The 19,325-nt window shown below is 45.1% G+C and overlaps 1 protein-coding gene across 4 annotated transcripts in view; it reads right to left on the bottom strand.

The window, feature by feature from the left end:
* TIAM1 (TIAM Rac1 associated GEF 1) overlaps nucleotides 1–19,325 on the bottom strand; it is a 553,722-nt gene that overhangs the window by 474,040 nt on the left and 60,357 nt on the right. For 2 of the 4 annotated variants that reach the window (XM_077480004.1, XM_077480000.1), the window contains exon 2: nucleotides 14,376–14,504. The exons of the other annotated variants lie outside the window; for them this stretch is intronic. The gene's annotated coding sequence lies outside the window, so the exon portion shown is untranslated. The remainder of the gene's footprint in view (nucleotides 1–14,375; nucleotides 14,505–19,325) is intronic. 4 annotated transcript variants of the gene reach the window in all.

Genomic DNA, 19,325 nt, shown 5'->3' with positions numbered 1-19,325 from the left:
CAGCTGGGCACTTCAAGGCTGAACAGGTCTCTAGCCAGAGATCATGGCAGTCAGCATGTTGACTCAAACTTGAACAATCAACTAAGGGTGAATAGGAACATTTTTCCTCTGTACCTGGAATGTTTCCCGTCTCCTCAATGGTACTGAAAAAATGTGAATTTGTCAATGTCCTTCTCAACTCAGTAACCAGGCACTTCTCAGGATGCTACTTGCCGGCCCTCCTCTGAAGAGTCCTCCCCCGGTCACTTCCACGAACTGCGGTGTCCCTCCAAGCCGAGAGCACACCCGGACACTTTGAATCCTCCCCCAGTTACTGTGCCTCGGACCAGCAGGTTCTGAGACTTGGGAACGGATGGATCCCTACCCCCGACCAAGCAGGTCTATACGGGGCCACTGACAGGAACATGTTGCGGGGTGTCCAACACCCCGTGACCGGGACCCCTCACAGGGCTACCCCGGTCCTGGAACCAGAGCAGACCACACGGGTCTCTCGAACAACTCCGGAACCCACGAACACATGACCCACACCCCTTTAAGTACCCCTTCCCAGACTCTGCAGCGGGCCCCGGCACGCCCACTGATTGGCTCCGAGAAGGCCGATACCTAAACATCCAACCAGACTTGGTTCTAGCCTGTCATGTGCACCTCACCGCTCACATGACCAGGCAGAACTTCCAAACATAGCCTGGCCAGACTGGTGTTAAGGCCTACCTATACAATTAACCCTCAGAACCTTTACTGTTCTGAGGCCAAAAACTAAATTTACAGGCCTGTGACATTTGATCCCAAATGTCATCCGCTACACTTGATTATTGGTACCCTTTGTGTATTGCTTCCAGATCATTGCAGTAACACAGAATGAAACTCCTGCATTTGGCTCTGTACAGGAGCTTTTGTAATAAAGACTGGTCACGCCTGCTCTTTCTCTCCTTGTACAAGATGACGGGTCTTGTCCCTGCCCCCTTCTGTCATTTTCTGCCGGCAGCCTGTAGTGGGTGAACTACCTCAGCACACAGCAATGCACATCGTTTATTGTGGTGCCCTACAGCACAAGTGCAGCCTATAAATGCATTGGATGCCAATTCAAAACAAGTGGCTCTGCAACACATCACACCATCCTTGGTGCATTACTGCAACACCGATGGTATGAACGGGACTTTACTTCCATTCTCGCCAATGGGGAGATCACCACTCAAAGCAGACCAAACTTTGCTGGCATTCCTTACTGCAAATATCCTGACTATGCTTTATAGCGTGATAAAAACCGTTTATGACGGCTTACACTCAATTATGGAATATTCACATAGACAACACTACACGGTTCATGCAGTTTCCTTGTGTAGCAAGAAGTGGAGACTTCAAAACCTTGTGCAAGCATTACAGAATAAAATAGGGAATGGTATTGTTTATATGTAGCGGGTGTCCTGTTTCTCCCACAACCCCACCAAGCTGGCCATCATGAGTACACAAGCTTTTCACAGAGGGAGAGCTGCCTGTGAGCCTAAGAGAGGGGGATTCTCCCCTCCCTTTTTCTCCTAACTTAGTGCACGTTAACATCTCTGCCCACTCTCTGCCTCCCTCCCATGTGTTCCTATTGGCAGGAGAGGAGCCAATTAAAGGCACGGTTACAGCAGCCAATGAGAGGGACTGTACTAAGCTGCAGGAAGCAGCTGCAAAGGACAGTGGAATATGAAGATAGCATAGAGCGGCCTCACTGACTTTTAAAGAGGCAGGACTACATATCCCGGCATGCTCTGCTGGCAGGAAACTCCATTTTGATTCCCTGAGGAGAGTTCAGTCAGCATGAAGCGGAGGAAGAGATCAAACCTGAGGGAGAGATGCTGTCCCAAGTGATTTCACAGTGCAATTCAGGCCTCCGCCACCAGTCAGGACATCCAGCCTGAGAGAGGAATTCCAGTTGCACATCCAGGCGCATCTGCACTAAACAGTGAAGCATTCCAGTGTGAGGTAACCAGTCCGGTAGCCAGGAAAGCCTGCTGTCGCAGGACGTTTAGGTGGCACCTTGACCACAGGATTTGGTGAGGGGGCTTTTCCCATTTGCAGTAAACATGGACACAGCCCCACAGAAGTGAACACTGTATACAGACAATGCCGATAGTCATCTTGCTGACACGTGTATGGCAACTGAGATAAAGGATAAGGCCATCCATTTCTGGGGACACTGTATACAGACATCATTGTCCTTTCATCTTGCTGAGAAAGATCCTGCCTGCTTCACTTGATAATCTGGGCCAGTTTTATTGTTTGGCTCTGCTATCCAGGAGTTTAAGTGCACCAACGAAAGTGGCTAGCTGAAGACAGTTTTATCTTTTCTTTAACCACATGCCGACTGGGCCATAGCCAAAAGACGGCTACAGCGCGGTCAGCTTATTCTGGGTGAACATCCGCGGGACGTCCTCAGAGAATCCCGTTTCCGCGCACCCCCTGAGGCACGCACCCGGGAACATCCATGACCACTGGGTACCCGACGCATCACGGATCACGGTAAATGGCAGCTGATAGCGCCGTTTACCATGTGATCGCTCTGTCAAATGACGGAGCATCACTTGTAAACAAACTGGCGTCATGACGCCGTTTCCTACCTCCCCTCTCTGTACTGATCAGTACAGTGCGAGGGGAGAGGGGGAGAGATTGTTTGCAGCGCTGTGGGCACTACAGATCCAGCCCACAGCGCTGCTCAGTGCCAGTACTATGCAAAACTTTGCTATACTCTGCCAATAAATGTTAACAGAAAAAAAGAAATGTATTTTATTTTTTTTACCGAATTTTCAGTCTTTTGATTTATAGCACAAAAAATGAAAAACCCAGTGGTGATTAAATACCACCAAAAGAAAGCTGCATTTGTCTGAAAAAAAAAAAAAAGGACAAACATTTCATATGGGTACAGTGTTGCATGACTGAGTAATTGTCTTCAAAGTGTGAGAGCACCGAAAGCTGAAAATTGGTCTGGTTAGGAAGGGGGTTTAAGTGCCCAGTGGTCAAGTGGTTAAAAGGGCTGAAGCTACTAGTGCCATACGGATCTGCACATACATATTCAGGGCTCTGTATATGCAGCGAGTGTGTGTGTGTGGGACAGCTTATCTAGGAGGTTAAGCCACTGCATGTTGATTTGAATAAAGCGTTTAAAGTTGATCCTGTGGTGTCAGGGGACAGAAGAGAGAGGCCTGACACAGAGTCATGCCTCTGCTCTCCTCCTGCCTGGACTCATAGAACCAACCCGAGTAAAGGTAACCAATCTGATTTAAAATGTCATATTGTGTTTTATTTACCATTTAAGTGTGCCTCTGCTCTTGGGGGCATTCTCAGGTTTGGAATCCCCTGAAAGCAGCTTGAATATAGGATTGAGAGCTATATTATTCCTAAATTTCAGTTATCGTTCTCCAGTTGATTACTTAAATATATACTGTTACTGTCTGTTATTCTTCCACAGAAATATTGCAGTAAAAGACAATTTCTGTGTTTTATCATAACGTGTGTGTTTCTCATTTGTCATTGCACTTACACTATAGCCAGGTGTACCAGATGGGACTGAGACTGTTATTAGGGTTGGGGGGCAGAGTAACGGACAGAGTAAACAAAAGAAGCTCCTTTGGGGGTACCGCTACATATCGGACAAATTATTTTGTTTCCCTGGATTGGAATATTGCTTTCGCCAAAGTGCATATATTACACATACTTTACTTTAAGTAAATCCACTCCAGGAAACATACGCAAATAGCTACCTCCATAAAAAGGAGAAACTGGATCATGGTAATGTCATGATTTGCATGGCAGATCTGTAAGTCTATCCTGGATGTTTAAAGTAGACCTGTCATTCTAAAAATGCAAACATCGTTAAAGCTCTTCCTGCAGATGCAGCAGCTGCCAAAAGTGGCACACCACTAAAAACATGCAGTTGTGGGGCAGCCCCATTCACTCAGGGTACTGCCTGCGGCCCCATTGAGCACTTTAAAGGACCCTTTTACACTGACCCCCTAAAAAAAGTGATATTTATTTTGAAAATGCACATATTAACTTTTGAAAGCGTTTTTCTGGACGCACCTGTGAAATTTGACAGGCGACTAAAACAAAACCCCAAAAAACACAACAATCACACTGTGGGTGCATTTTTGATGTCATTATGATAGGTTTCCCATAGAAATCAGTGGGACATGTAGTTTTGGTGGGTTTCCCATAGAAATCAGTGGGACATGTAGTTTTGGTGGGTTTCCCATAGAAATCAGTGGGAGATGCATTTTTGGCAGCATGCAAGACTTTTAGAAATGCACTGCACCTAAATGTAGATGGTGTCAAGAGTTCCATAGGAATTAAAAGGGATCTATTTTTCAGGAAACACCAAAAGCTCATGTAGCAGTATCCCTATAGGGGCTGCAGACTGTAGTAGTTCCACCTGTCACCCTGCCCAGCCTGGCATTCACTTCTAGTCACTCCAAGACAAGGAACAAGTCCATCAGCTTTGTTTTTTATTGAGGGATTAAAACTTGGATGGGGATAAGGAATTCATGGGATTCCCAGAAAATTATTCTTGCATGGTATGGGACAATTCAAATATTCTCCTTCTGCACTGGCTCTTGTTGCAGACTATCTCTCCTTATCCTTCCAGCACATACTTCAGGCTCAGCTAGCGCATGGTTAGGCCTAACTCTGGTTTCAGCTAGACCTTAGCAAAGTTCCTTATTACAGATAGAGGCCGCGGGCCCCTTTAGTGTAGCAACAAATATAGGAAAAGTCATTTAGCACTAGCTGACCTCTTTGGTGGACTACTGATCCCAGTCAGCCCTTTGCAGAACCTGGCAGCTCTCCCAGCTGCAGCAGCCTGACTTTGCTAGTAACATCACAGTCTCTCCCGCTGGCTCTGCATCCATCTCTGACTGTACACTCCCAGTCCTCTCTGGCATGCCTCTCCCAGCTATCTCGACTGTGCCTGTCACTCACAGACACCTAATGGATCCCTCCTGGAGACTTGCCTGGCAGTGTTTCCCACTGTCCTCTCCTGCTCCTGTTCAAGACACCCCTAACACTCTCCAGTTCTTCCACCCGAACAACTCCTACCCAGCTGTGCTGTCTCCTGGTATTTAGGAAGGCCTGCCCCCTGCCAATCCAGGTTGGGGATTGGTCAGGGCTCCTCAGAACACTCCAGACTACTCCACCTTTCTTCCACTCCTTCCTTCTAGAAGGGAGGTAACCAAAAGTGAGGTAAACTAGAGAAGTAAACTAAAGAAGGTAAACTAAAGAAGGTAAACTAAAGAAGGTAAACTATCTGTGAGAGTCACCAGCCTACTCTAAAACCACTCCCAGGCACACATCAAAACAAACCGGCCTCACTGTCAGCTGGACCTGCCTATATTTACCTGCACTGACAAATCTCAACTGTAGCACCTACCTAGGTAGAGGGTGCTACACGCATTAAAAACTAATCAGTGTGAAAGGGCCCTAAATTTGAACTTTCAGTAACTTTACAAGTCTGTATGAATACATTCCTATTTCAATCCACATTTTTAATGTACCAAAAAAAAAAAAAAAAAAGGAACTTTAGCCTAAATTTGAACAAGTTGAGAGTTTTTTTTTTGAAGAAAAAAATGTTTTTTTCTGCAGTAAAGAATTTTTATCCTAATGCTGCTAGCCTTAGTAAACAGATATGATATATTTTCCTATTTACTTCTTTTAAATGTTTTTTACATTTCTTCAGTTACTTCCTGGTTTCCAGGCCTGGGCACATGAGGTCATACATCCCAGGAGTCTTCAGAATGGGAGGGAGGGGTTTTCTCAGCACATCCTCTTGTCTGCACACCTAAGCTAGGGGCAGATGTATTCCTGGAATTAAATGCTATATCAGACTTTTAACAGCCACTCACCCCAGCCGGATTTACCCTGTGTCCACCCTAGGTGGCGCTGGCATTTTTAGCATGGGCACCCGGCTGTGACAGCCCACTGCGCATGCGCGAGCAGCGCTGTCCTCTGACTGGTCCTGAAGACTTGGGGGGGGTACTTCCACTTCCTAAGGCCTAAGTGGGAGTGGATACCTGTTGAAATCGGGTACCCGCTCCCCCCATCCTTCCCAAAAGCTCAATTTCACAAACAGGAGCTGGGGAGGAGGCATTAAAGCGGAGCTTCCCCTTTTGGGTGGAGCTCCACTTTAAATAACATTTTTGGTTTGTTGCCTCTGATGCAGTGTAGTTCCACTTTAAAGCTAAGAACTGCATAGGAACCAGCATTTACATCATCTCTGAAATAGCATCTCAGTCCAGAAGTACATTTGGATCATAGATGATGACTGGACAAAAGATTATTATTACTGTAGCACCTTCTAGTGTGCTATTAGTTAAGTGCAGGCACATTTATTTACTCATGGTAAGTCTGAGTCTGGAATCTAGGTCATGGTTTACTGCAGGTCAGGCTGGATGACTCAGAGACAGGTCTCTGGTGCCCTCCCCCTCGTTCTGGTAGTCTGGAGAAACTTCTATTAGTTAGAAGTTGGAGACCAGAAGAGTTGATCTGCATACTTAGGGGGACCTGGGCAATCCCTAGGCATACCGTCCCTTAAAATATGTACGAGTCTTGTTAGCAGGGGAATCAGGTGGATGATGGAGTTCTGAGAAGGCAGTTGGTGGCCTAGGCGGGTCTCCTAGGTCTAGTGGAGACTCCAGGCTGGGCTTGGGCTGGCTAAAGAGGATCCATTCAGCAGAGCGGTTTGATTTGGAATCTTGCCTGAGAGCAAGGAGGACAGAGCATACCTAGGGATTTTCATTGGGAGAGACTGACACATGTAGCAAGTATTGTAAAGGACAGCGCTGTGCTTAACCATTTTAGCCTTGACCTGGGAGATCTTCAGAGCAGTCAGGAGGGCTGGTAGGTCCTACAAGCAGTGTAGCTAGGAGCAGTTCTACACAAGGAGAGGATACTCCTGCATGCAGTTTGTCTCATTTGTGCCATTTCCAAGAGGGGTTGAGAGCTCCTTGTCTGTAATGGACTTCTGAAACAAATCTACTAAGGACTGTGTGAAGAAAGGAAAGAAAGCAGTTCAGGATCTTTTTGTACATAAGGAAGTTTTCCCCCTTTTTATTCTTTGCTTCTTGTTGGGCATCCCATAAATCCCTTCACCCCATCCAAGTTTTTACCCCTAATAAAACATCAAAAACAAAGCTTAGGGACTGACTTCTTGTGTTTGGACGCAAGCGGAGAATGCGTGTTGCCTTTCCGTGCAGGAATAGGGGAGCCAGTCACCAGCAGCCCCTGTGGGGGTAGTGCTACATTATTATACAGCAGGGATCTGCAATTAGCGGACCTCCAGCTGTTGCAGAACTACAAGTCCCATGAGGCATAGCAAGACTGACAGCCACAAGCATAACATCCAGTGGCAGAGGCATGATGGGACTTGTAGTTTCGCAACAGCTGGAGGTCCGCTAATTGCAGATCCCTGTTATACAGGATTTATATAGCGGAAACAGTTTAAGCAGTTTACTTTACATTGTTATGGCAAACAGTACAGTTACAATACAATTCAATACAGGATCCAAGGGCCCTGCTTGATAGAGCTTACAATCTAAAAGATGTTGGTGTCCTTCTGGAGAAAACAGATAAAGGCATTGTCAGGGGGAGTACTGTGATCTCTGAGAGAGACAAATACCTAGAACTGTTAAACTAAAGGCTCATTTATACTTGGGATTGGGGTGGGGCGTGTTACCGTTGAACCGCATTTTTACTGCTACCAAAATACCCCCTTAAGCTGCAAAAGCAGTAAACCATTATTTGCATGCTGCAGACACAAAGCAAAAAGAGGGCGCACCATGGACGACCCGCAACCAAGTGCAATGGATGCGGTTGTAGCGTGTTTCTGTAGCTTTCAGATTTCTGCCCCTGCCTTCTAACTCCTCCAAATTCCTATGTGTATATGGACACATACTGTTGGCTAACAAAGGGGCGATTAAGGACAGAGAAAAAAAAAGAACTCAAACACCTGTAAAATGAGCGTTTGACAGCTGCAGTGTGCATGCAGCCAATGAGAGGCTGAAAGCTAGTGCAGATGGACGGGGCACCAAATGTTACTAAAATTTAGGGCAATATTCGCCTAGGAACGAAGGCTCAGAATGCAGACTGCATTCCTGGCATTTGCCCTTAGATGCATACTGCCCTAAAATGTTAGTATTGCTCAGCGCACATTCCAGCTTCAATAACTTATGCCAGGGGCAAAACGCCCAGTGTGCAGGAGGCCTTAAAGCGTTACTAAGCCCAGGATTCACTATATCTGGTCTGCCACAGTACACAGGGCATGGAAATCCAATTGTTTTAATAAATATAAACAGCTAGATACCTTTTCTCATTAGCAGTATATAGCAGCATTGTGACTTCTATCCATGGCTAGTTAAAGCTTGTAGGAGGAGTTTTCATTCTACTTCGACTGTCCTATGAGGCTGCAGGACCCCTGACCCTCTGTCTGGACAGTGCTAATTGGCCCTGTGCTGATCACATGCACCCTCCCAAGAAAAAAAGAAAAACAAATAAAAAAAACTCTAGCAATACACACCAAACTAAGCATGTGTAGCCTGACTCACTGTCTTACTCGGACAAGTTACAAAGACAATGCAGAGGAGGAGGATCTGTGCATACAGGATCAAACAGACTTTTTACACAATGCAGATGATTAACCCCTTTGTTTCCACAGCAAGTATAACAAGCATGCTTTACTGCATATACACACTGATTTTACGGTTGTGGGTCTAGTGACACCTTAAGATGGAGTTATCCTTCCAGAAATAGGTTCAAGGACTAGTTTTCATGCAACAAGAGACCAGAATCAGAGACCAGAATCTGGTAACAAAGTTGAAAGACTTACGGTATGCCATCTTCCAGTCTCGATACAAAAATTTCACAAGCGTGCACTTAGTTCAAGAGATCAGTCCAGCTGCATTCTCACGCATCTACAGGAGACGAGTATCTATATTTTTATAGAGTTTCCAATCTTCTTAAACCATCAGACAGACATCTGTCATCTCAGCACAGGAAAACTGACCCAGGGCTCAACCCAAGCATTAGAAATCCCTTGACTCGACAAATCACAATAGACTGCCCCACAAAACACCGTTCTTTTCTACGTGCAGTATAAGAATCTGGGACACGCTCAGAAATTGAGTCTACTTCTAAATACATAATAGTGTCAAATGTCAAAGCTCTGCCAGATTCGATTCTTCACACACCAGAAATTTGCTCTCTTAAGGGACGTATATCAAGTTTGATTGTCCTACCACACCTCCTTGACAGGGCACACTGGAAGGAATGACTATTACAGGATTTAAATTGCAGTCAAATAAAATTGGTTAGTATGGATCTGTGCATGCAATCAGAGACATACAGTATAAACCTGTATTGAGGTGAAGACGTTGTTCATAAGGCTACATTTCACACTTGAGTATCAGCGCCCTCAGTAGTTTTTGCATGTTTTTAGGCTTAATTATTTTTGTTTTAGCCAAGTGTAAAATTGTGTATTACACGTGTTTTTCAGATGCTCCCATTTAAGTCTAAAGAGGCCAAAAAACACACGCTAGGTTCCAACTCGTGCATCTGCATTTTTATGTGTTTGTTTTTATTGCATTTCTCATGCATTTTCATGCACTCCAAGTCTATAGGGCCAACAATGCACCAAAAGAAGTGCCTGCATCCATTTTCAAGTTGAACGGAAAGTGATGCATAGGCGAGAACTAGGGTTGCCACCTCATCCCTTTAAGACCCCTTTCACACCAAAGGAGTTTTGCGGGCGCTATAGCGTTAGAAATAGCGCCTGCAATCCACCCTAAAACAGCTGCACCATTATCTGTAGTGTGAAAGCCCGAGGGCTTTCATACTGCAGTGGTGCGCTGGCAGGATGTCAGGAAAAGTCCTGCCAGCAGCTTCTTTGGTGCGGTGAAGGAGCGGTGTGTTTACCGCTCCTCCACCGCTGCTCCCCATTGAAATCAATGGGGCAGTGCTGTAATACCGCTGGCAAAACGCTGCTATTGCGGTGTATTGCCAGTGGTTTTAACCCTTTCTCAGCGGGGGTAAAAGTGCCCCGCTAGTGGCCGAAATGCGACGCAAATCCGACAGATAAAAATAGCAGCGTTTTACCGCCGACGCTATGGGCAGCATGGTGTGAAAGGAGTCTTAAACCGAACAAATATTAATTACACAGGTTCTGTAACTGATTGCGGTGGCAATTAAACTCACTTTTTGTCTTATCTGTATTAAATTAGCCTCAGAACCTGTGTATTTCATATATGTTCTGGTTTAAAGGGATGAGATGGCAACTCTAGCGAGAACAGGCCCTAAAGACAGTAATGGAATTCTTCTTCATGTGACAGCCAAAGTGCAACAAACTGCATAGGTGTGAAAAGAAACTAGCCATACATGGACCGCATTTTGTCTTTTTCCCACTGAATTAGTGGGCCTGCGAGCACCACCTGGCTCTGTTGGAAAATTGATAATTAAACTGCATCTGCATTCAGTGTTTGGGTATTCTGACCATTGCATGCACCGGCTGTTAAAATACAATAGCCAGCAGGGAAGATTCGTCCATCCACTTGGTATAGCGCCTAAAGGACAATCTGCTGGCTACATATAAAAATACGAAATATTTGTATAAAATATTTTGTGTTTACTAGATGATTCAAAAAATACATATATATTAATTAAAATCTCCTCCAACTCCCAGGACACATCTCAGCAATCTTCCCGTTGCTGTGCTAAATGGTAGTCAAAAAATTATTTGTATCTATAATCCCACCTACCTAGGTCTTAACACTAGTAAGGATAAATGAACGCCTGCTTCTCTTGGATTCCTCTTTTGGATGGAGAAATCTGTTAGGCTGCTTTCACACTGGGGCGGTATTCAGGCGTTACAGCGCTAAAAATAGCGCCTGTGTAACGCCTGAAAAAAACCGGCCCCTTTAACTCCAGTGTGAAAGCCAGAGGGCTTTCACACTGGAGCGATGCGCTGGCAGGACAGTGAAAAAAGTCCTGCTAGCCGCATCTTTGCAGCGGTGAAGGAGCGGTGTATTCACCGCTCCTACCCATTGAAATCAATGGGACACCGCGGCAATACCGCCGGCAAAGCGCCGCTGCGGCGGCGCTTTGCGGGCGGGTTTAACCCCTTTTCGGCCGCTAGCGGGGGTTAAAACCACCCCGCTAGCGCCCGCACACCGCCGCTAAAACGACGGTAAAGCGCCGCTAAAAATAGCGGCACTTTACCGCCGACGCCGCTCCCGCTGCAGTGTGAAAGCAGCCTTATAGTGTTGTTCAGCCCACAGGCAGTACAAAAGAAATCTGAGCTGAGTGACAGCACATCGCTCAATTATAATTGGGTACAATAGAATAACATTGAAACCTTACAGGGGTTGTAAAGGTAAATGTTTTTTCACCTTAATGCATTCTATGCATTAAGGTGAAAAAACATCTCACACTGCCGGCACCCCCAGTCCCCCCATTTTACTTACCTGACCCCTCGAAAGTCCCGTGATCGCCCCCGATGCCCTCTTCGCCGCTCAGCCTGGCCGCTGATTGGCTGCAGTGGATGGATTGAAAGCAACGCAGCCATTGGCTCGCGTTGCTGTCAATCACATCCATGACGCTGCGCACCGGGGGGGGGGGGCCCGTGTGATACAGTGAGTGGCTATAGCTGCCGGCTGTACCACGGGAGCATGCCCGCAGGTGCTTCTCACCATTCGAGGGAGCTCGCATGAACGTGAGAAGTACCTGCGGGGGGGAAGCAGAGACAGCCGCCGAGGGACCCCAGAAGAGCAGGTTCGGGGGCCACTCTGTGCAAAACGAGCTGCACAGTGGAGGTAAGTATAACATGTTTATTTAAAAAAATATATAATTTACTTTACAATCCCTTTAAGCCCGGTAGACACGGGATGAATATCGGCTGGTATCGCCTTGTTCAACTGAAACCGTTCCGACATTTGGCCTGTGTGTACAGCAGCCTGCTCGGCTTTGGTTGAACAGGCATGCTGAAAAAACAGTAGCCAATCAGCATCAAAACACAATAGCGCAGAGGGGAGATCGCTGTACTAACATCACATGGTTAGTGTGTTCTGGGCTTTAGTGTTGACCATAGCTTGGGTGTCCTTTTTTCCCTTCCCCCATCCTCACATTTTCTAGTCTCTTCTACCATCTTCCAAGGTCTAACTGGTGCAGCGATTCCATTATCTTTCCTCTTATATCTGTAGCCATGCCCAATGTAGTGATTTACCTGTCACCCTGTCCAGCCAGACATTCCGTTTTTTTTTTGTTTTTTTTATTTAGAGGGGATTAAACTTGGATGGGAAATTGGGAATTATGGGATGCCCAGGAATATTCAGTGCAAACTTGCTTGAGACTTCTATATACAATCCAGTATATACTCTCCAATCCCTCACTTGAGCAAGGCCTCTTATGCTTCACTTCTCTAGCACTTCACTTACTCATAACATTATTCCTCCAGCACTTCCCTTTCTGCAGACTGTTACTCCTCCAGACTAGCTAGCAATGCATGGTTAGGCCTGACAACTACTTCAGTCAGGTCTCAGTGAACTGTCTTTTGGTGGCAGGGACCTCGGGCCCCTGTGATGTAGAATAGTGCAGGTGCTAGCTGTCCTCTATTCAGCTACCACACCCAGATAGCTCTCTTCAGGCCCTGCCAACAAGCTGGCTGCAAAGACGTCTTTCCACTGCCCTTCCCACAGTCCTCTCCTCTGGTTCTAAACCCATCACAAACTGCAATCTCCCAGCTCTCTCAGGCGTGCCTCCCCAGTCTTCCCGACTGTGCTCACTCATCAGCCCTCCTGGCTGCGACCAGTTGTCCTCCCTGGAAACCCTTATAAGTGCTCTGTCGCTCTGTGCTCTCCTTTACCTCATGTGCCTCTCCATCCAGGATCTCATCACATCTCCTGGATTCACCCATGCCCCAGCCCAGGGTCACTCCCCTGCAGACTCGGGAGCTCCCCGCGGGCCCCGACAGCCTTCACACTCTGACTCCAGCTCTTCCATCCAATAGCCCCCCCCCCCAGCTGGGCTGACCCTGGGTATTTGAGGAGGCCTGCCCCCTGTCAATCCAGATAGTCAGGGCACCCCAGACAGCTCCACCTCTCCTCCTTTCTTTCCAGATCTTTCTAACAGACTCTAGAAAGAAAAGGGAGGTCCCAGTGACACTGACTGTGAATCACCAGCTGCTACCCTAAGCCTCACCCTAGGCCTAGACATCAGCCAGGCCTACCTAAATTTTCCTACTCTCCAAAAAAAAACCTCTCTAGCACCTACCTAACTAGAGGGTGTTACATATCCATGTTGAAAGACCTTATCCTAGATTTAGCAACACATCCTGGTCAGTGTCTTGTTAGCTACCAAGACCTTCTCCAATTAGATACGGATGACCTTTATACCACTGGCTTACTATTCCAAATATTCACAGATTTTTGTCATGCCCTAGCAGTGGAATTATATTCTTGGTGGCTACGGTTAGCTGTGCATTGTCTGGCTTTCTTATGTTATAACCTGTATTTTAAAATAATTTAATAAAACAAATATTGAAATTGAACTTCTTCTAAAACAAATGTGACTGGGGGCTTTCTTAGCTCTGCTCTGCTAATTATTATATCTTCTGAGTATTGGAAAATGTGCCAATCCCCATTCTGAAATTATACTTTCGGTGTTTGAGTCAGACAGGTGGGGGCATGCCAAACTGTATGCAAATACCAATTTTCAGAAGTTCTGTAGGGTCCAGTAATAGAGGCAGTCTTATATCTCTTAGGCCTCATTCACACAAAGTGTACTAAAGTGTACATGTGTGCAGGGCCATGATTGCATTCATGGGGATGCACAGGTTTTCAGGGAATCCCCATGCAGACAGTCCCATTGATTTCAATAGGGATGCAGCAGCTGTGCGGACACAGGTACAGCTTCCAATGGGAAATCTGTGGGGATGCGAGTGCACAGCCCTGAACGTAACCCAGCTCGGTTACAGAGCAATATAACTAGGCATATACCATACCTGGCCAAACCCTCTGCAACCTGGAAATCATTGTACTAGGCACCACTACTATAGCAGTCTCCACTAGCTTTGTGTGCCCATGACAATTGGCTGCCAAGCTGTAGCGGAGCCTACCACAGTGGTTTCCAGCTTCCTGAGGGACCAGCCAGACATTGTGTATGCCTAGATAGATTGGTCTGTAACAGAGCAGTCTTACCTGGCAAAGGATTTGTATATTAAACATTATGTTACACAGCCCCTTTACACAACACTGCCAGGTAATTAACACCACTTAAAGTTAAAATAGTTGTAAAGGTTAGTTTTTTATTTTCTAAATAGGTTCCTTTAAGCTAGTGCATTGCATTGTTGGTTCATTTACCTTTTCCTTCGATTTCCCTTCTAAATGTTTTTTTCTTTGTTTTCTTAGTCTGAATTTCCCACGTCCTTTTCCTCCTCAGTAAGCTGTTCTGGCTGACTAAACACCGCTCGGGTGATGGTGTGAAGTTTACTGTGGAGAAACAGGAAGTGAGAAATTCAGACAAAGAGAAAAAACATTTAGAAGGGAAATCGAAAGAAAAGGTAAGTGAACCAACAATGCACTAACTTAAAGGAACCTATTTAGAAAATAAAAAGCAAAGCTTTACAACCCCTTTAAGGAAAGCAGTGGTGTCTGCATTTGACCCCCAGACTGCCAACTGGACTGACCAAAAGCAGTAAAAAAGAGGTGATCATCCCTCTGCTGACACTGGTCTATTGCTCCAAACAGCAACCATGTCAAAACAATTGTATGTAGTAGACATGGGCGCCGTCAATAAATTCCTTTTGTTTCGTTCTGTTACGGTTCATATTAGAATTAATTCGTACTTCGCAATTCGTGTCCAAAATTCTATTTAAATTCATATGAAATACAAATTGTTGTTAGGTTCGTTAACTTGTACGAACGTGCTTTACGATGAATTTAAAGGCAAAAATATATATACCTCAATATGACAGTCGATGCTGAAGGAAGATTGGTTTTTATCCCCTGCTGTGCTCGGTATGTCAGCACAGCACAGGAATGGTGGGAGCCCCTCATAATGAGCACAGCAGGGGTACAGCCCCAGGAGGAAGTCAACATAGCACAGGGATGGTGGGAGCCCCTCATAATAAGCATAATGAGTCGACGACGACTGATCCGAAATTCGTAAACAAAAGTTTGTATTTCGTACAAAATTCGGACGCATGGCAATTCGTATTTTGGATCCTCCCGAACGTACGAATTTAGGTAAAATTTGTCCGAATTTGAGATTCATATGAAACTAATCGCACATGTCTAGTATGTAGTATCCTGACTGGCTCCCAGTCCTTCCCTTGCTCATTCTGCATGTTGCAGAACAGGGGCTGCAAGAAGCCAATACAAATTCAGAACCAAGTACTCGCACCAGCATTTAAAAGACAAATACAATTAAAGTAAATACAAAGCTGCATTCATTGATGTCTTTTATATCTGCATGGAGTTCAGCTTTAACCATATTACCAGCTGCTCAAAGCCTAGAAGCATATGCCCTGTTGGGCGGATCACTTGGGCTTTCATTACTACACATAGGCCATAATTCTGAATAGGCCAGTACAATCACAGTTAGGACATGGAACATACAGAAAACCTAGGATACCTAAAGGGTTACAGAGCAGAACCTTCTATGATGGTAAGGACCATTTGTACCAAGCCCTGCTTTCTTTACCTGCATTCTGCAACTCATTGGCTGCCATGCTACAGAATGAATAGACGAAAACGAGAAAACACAGATGGAAGAGTCATAAACCACAGCACGTCTATCAGCATTTCTATCACACATCTCTCTCAGCTAACAAAATAGATGAACAGCTGACACGCTAATTATTCCATGGACCATGAATGGCAGAGTACATGATCAAGCCATGAAGTGGATAATTTCTCTTTATGTACATTAGCTCCATACTGTCTGGCATTTTTATTTTTTTCACCAAAATGAATTCAAATCACAATGGCATGAAACATGTGGGCCTTAAGTGCAATTACTGCTCTTTGAAGTATCCTCATTATGCTAATTAGCATTCCCACCGAATGCTGCTTTATTTCCCAGGTCTGTTTAATACTGTCTTCAAGAGCCTCTTAAAGGGGAAATATAACCAAATAACAGTTAAGTTAAAATTAATTATTCAGTTAAATCTTATAAATAAGTTAAGCATAGAAATTTAGTAACAAGCCCCTTACTACTTTTTTTTTATTCCTACATCTGTTATGGTGGGAACATAATATTTCATACACAAAATTGTAGCCACTTGAGGGAGTAGCTCACTATCGAACAATGAAATCATTATCCTTCTTGGATGAGTACGGCGAAGCAAAGATGCACAAAACATGTCCTTCAGAGAGTGTTCTGGGTGCAAGAGTGTTATCTTCAGCAGAAGCGTTACACCCACAGCTTTCAATGTACATTCTATAATACATCACCTATAGACTTTCAGTTAAGATAGGAGCAGTCATGTACATCTGTTGTGCTCTTTGGCCAGGCATGTACTGGCCATCGGGACTACCGGGAGATTCCCGGTGGGCCGATGGCTCAGTGGGCCGTTTTCAGTGACAGCCTAGCCAAATGAATGGCTGCGCTACTCGCACAGCCATTCATTTGAGCACCGCTGTACTTCCGAGCACAGCGCGGTGCACTTCGGCTCTTTCCGCCCCCACTCGGCGCTCTCATAACACTAGTATTGCATACATCTTCGGCCACCTCCGGCCCACAGTCATCCTTTTCCGCCACCGCTCGGCTTCCCCCGCCCCGCTCCTCTCCGACAGCGCTTCAGCAAACAAAACTCGGCTATCTCCGGCGGCCCCCGCGGTAACGGACGCTGTGAGTTTAAATGAGCCGGGGGCCGCCGTGAGAGCAGCCGACAGGCAGGGAAGTCCCCGGAGCAGACGAGGGAGCCTGGAGGATGGCGGTGCTGCAGGAACCCATCCAGGTAACCGGCCGGCCCAGCACAGCCATTGAATACTGTATATAGCACATGGCTGTATAATATATATATATATATATATATATATATATATATAGCAAAGGATGTGGTGCTAAATAAAATAACATAAAAAATCAATTTGGTGAAAATAATGGTTAAAATAATATGCAAAATCCAACATAGCTAAAAGTTCACCAAAACTGTCAATTAATATTAAAATGTGCATAAAAATATTTTCAGCAAAAAAATCATATATAAACCATGCTTATAATTAACCACTTCAATACAGGGCACTTTCACCCCCTTCCTTCCCAGCCCAAGTTTCAGCTTTCAGCGCTCTAGCGCTTTCAGTGACAATTGCGCGGTCATGCTACACTGTACCCAAATGAAATTGTTATCATTTTGTTCGCACAAATAGAGCTTTATTTTGGTGTTATTTATTCACGACTCCGTTTTTTTTTTTTTGCGATATAAGCGCAAAAAAAGCGGAAATTTGGGAAAAAAACAATATTTTCTTTTTTCTATTTGAAAAGAAATCCAATAAAATCAAATTTTGTCATAAATTTAAGCCAAAATGTATTCTGCTACATGTTTTTGGTAAAAAAAATTCCGTTAAGTGTATAATAATTGGTTTGTGTGATCACGGACATATGTACGCAAATGATCATGTACATATGTGTGCAGGTGATCACGTACATATGTGTGCAGATAATCATTGGGACATGTGATTTTAGTGGGACATATGTGGGGGACATGTTTTTATTATTAGGGACATGTGTTTTTATTATTTGGGGACATGTATGTTTTGGGGACATGTGTGTTTTGGGGACATATGTGGGGACTGTGTTTTCACTGTGTGGTGTGTTGTGTGTTTACACTACACTGATGATCAGTGAGTAAAAAGCTGTGAAAAGCAGCCCATACTCACTGATCATCAGCCGGCTGCAGCGTTCTGCTCTCCTCTTCTCAGCGGTGACTTCCGTGTGAGGAGAGGAGAGCCGATTGCCTAGCAACCGGCTGTTTGTTTACATCACATGACGGCCGTGATTGGACACGGCCGTCATGTGATCAGGAGGGCCAATCACAGAGCCCTCCTGCCGATCTGAGATGTGCCGTGTCCGGGTGACACGAGCACATCGGGATCGCGCCGCTGCGCGGGCGCGCGCGCGATCCCGCTGCTCCTGAATGACGTTCCTGAACGTCCTATCAGGAGCAGGCGGCTCCCACCCGGCCGTATATATACATTGGCCGGGTGGGAAGTGGTTAAAACCCCCCCTTTTTTTGCACTCTTTTTGCAGTTTAATACCAAGGACATAGTTTGGATAAAATGGTTTTAATTATAAGCATGGTTTATATATGAATTTTTTGCTGAAAATTTTTTTTATGCACATTTCAATATTAATTGACACGTTTGATGTACTTTTAGCTATGTTGGATTTTTTGTATTATTTGAATCATTATTTGCACCAAATGGATTTTTTTTATGTTATTTTGGTTAGCATCACATCCTTTGCTATATATTCAATTTATCTGTGGGTTTGTGTTAACCTGTTTGATGTTGGCAGCTTCTCATTACTGCGGTTGATCAAAAATAGGTGTGCGCATTAGTTGTTTATTTTAAAATATATAATGCAGAGCCAGACTTCGGGCAGGTGACAGGGGGACACCAGGGGGTAGAGGGGGGAGGGGGCTGGAAAATAAAAGATCACCAGCAGTGTGCTGTCGGCTTCTGAGTTTGCATACTCCTGCTATGTTTCTAGCCGGGCCGCGATGACGTCACTCTCGTGCAAGTGCACAACATACTGTTTTTGTGCGTGTTTGCAAAATTGGAGTGGGCCGGTCTGGATGAAGTCCAGGGCCAAATTTTTGTCCCAGTCCAGCCCTGTCTTTGGCCAACTCAGTGTTCCTCCTACATAATGTTCTGATTTGACCTACACAGCAGTCAGGCTGGCACAAATGGAGTAGACATAAACCTCAGTTGCTTTACTGGAATTCAAGATCAAGAAAGGTAATTTTAGTTTTTTTATGAGAACTAAAATGCAAGGCCCTTCAAGGCAAGATCAAACTTCTCTAAATCCCACACTGAGGCACTTCAGTTGTTTTGCTTACCCAAGTAAACCTTCACATGACTCTCCAGGGTTGTTCTTCCAGTAGCAGAGATTGGTGATCTCATGCTGAAGTCTAAGCCTACAACACAGTTATGTTGTCATCCATAGCGTTGTGATCTCATAATACTACCACCACAAAGACACCAGGACCCTGTGAGGACCCCACTAACAAACTTCTTACAACCTGTCAGGAACCAGAAACCAAGTGGAGACAGAAAATGCAGTTAAAATCCACTCCTTTACTAAAA

This window comes from Lithobates pipiens, unplaced genomic scaffold (genome assembly GCF_037356315.1).
Source record: "Lithobates pipiens isolate NorthernLeopardFrog02 unplaced genomic scaffold, aLitPip1_a1.2 Scaffold_16, whole genome shotgun sequence".
NCBI lineage: Eukaryota > Metazoa > Chordata > Amphibia > Anura > Ranidae > Lithobates > Lithobates pipiens.
Note: the sequence above shows the minus strand (reverse complement) of the source record. Positions and strands in the feature narration are given on the sequence as shown.